The following is a 1,658-nucleotide window of genomic DNA, read 5'->3' on the forward strand; positions in this document are numbered from 1 at the left end:
AAACAGTGATGTACCGGGGAGGGGGGATACGTCTAAAATTTGTTTCTCAGATAATTAGGGACAGATAATAATTAGGGACCCAAAGGGACAGATAATTACCCATATCTATTCTGTCTTATCACCTACTTTTCTCCACGTTCCAAATTTTCTGTCCCCCTGATCTCCTGTCCTAATTTATTGTTCATAATGTCATTTTCTGTACCCCTTATCTCCTGTCCTAATTTATTGTTCATAATGTCAGTCTAGACACGCAGCCCTATCATGTCCTGAGCACGGTCACAATATTATTCAAGATAAGTACGCCAGATGATTTTATCGTGACAGATGGTTGTAGACCTGACAGGCGGACCTGTTTAGCCGTACCTGTCAGGTCTGCCTGATAGTGTGTGCTCATCAGGTATCAGGTAGACCTGACAGGCAGACCTCTCAGGTCTACCTGATAGTGAGTGGCCGGCCTTAGATGTGATTCTTCTCTCGACAGAAAATTTAAGCTTTCTCTCTCTCTCTCTCTCTCTTCATATTTTTGAAAGGATGGAAAGAAAGTGATAGCATGTAGCATCATATCCACTAAGAGGACCTTTGAAGTCTCTATGATAGAAGAGCCCTTAGCCTTTGTGAAGGAGCCTCCAAACAGTGATGTACCGGGGAGGGGGAGGGGCTAAATACGTCTAAAATTTGTTTCTCAGATAATTAGGGACCCAAAGGGACAGATTACCCATATCTATTCTGTCTTATCAACCTACTTTTCTCCACGCTCCAAATTTTCTGTCCCCCTGATCTCCTGTCCTAATTTATTGTTCACAATGTCATTTTCTGTCCCCTTATCTCCTGTCCTAATTTATTGTTCATAATGTCATTTTCTGTCCCCCTTATCTCCTGTCCTAATTTATTGTTCATAATGTCAGTCTAGACACGCAGCCCTATCATGTCCTGAGCACGGTCACCATATTATTCACTACCAGCTTGAAGGATGGCGCGTCTGCCTTAAGAGCGCTAGGTAGCGAATTTTATCCTGAACAGATTTATTTTCATTCCAGCAGCCCGAGTTCTGGAAAAACGACTCTAAGAGGAGGCTCAAGCCCTCGTGTATGAGGACAGTCGAGAAATCTCGTCGTAACAATTCTGATCTCGCAATATGATGGTTGAAAATCTATTCGCACTTGTATACAGTCAGAACAGAACTCATCTTTACCAGCTCGACAAACCGAAAACCACCCACCAATGGCAGAGAGGTTCCAAATTTTCCGTTCCTACTTTCACACCAACCTCATTTGGTTCACACCAACCATACCCAGCACCTCATCGCAAACACACAGGTCTCATGTACATCACACAATAACATCAAATGCACTGTAAGAAACCCTGTCGAAAATATTGTAGTTCCAGTCAGCGACAAAACCCGCACCTATGTAGAGAGACAAGTTTCAATAGGACAAGAAATGGAAACATGTAGCAATAAGGAACAGAGACACAACATGAGAACAGAAGTAGCAAAGACACAGAAAACCAGAGCTGGTAGGATAGATTGGAAATTTATACTGACACCTCTACGCCAGCATTGGAAAGATCCGAAAAAAAACTGATAGCCGTACACGATGTAAAAAAGGTTGCAATGATTTACCGCAAAAACGAAGGGCCTCCGTCATCTCATCCCGTGT

Source organism: Diaphorina citri, unplaced genomic scaffold, assembly GCF_000475195.1.
Source record: "Diaphorina citri unplaced genomic scaffold, Diaci psyllid genome assembly version 1.1 scaffold1979, whole genome shotgun sequence".
Lineage (NCBI taxonomy): Eukaryota > Metazoa > Arthropoda > Insecta > Hemiptera > Psyllidae > Diaphorina > Diaphorina citri.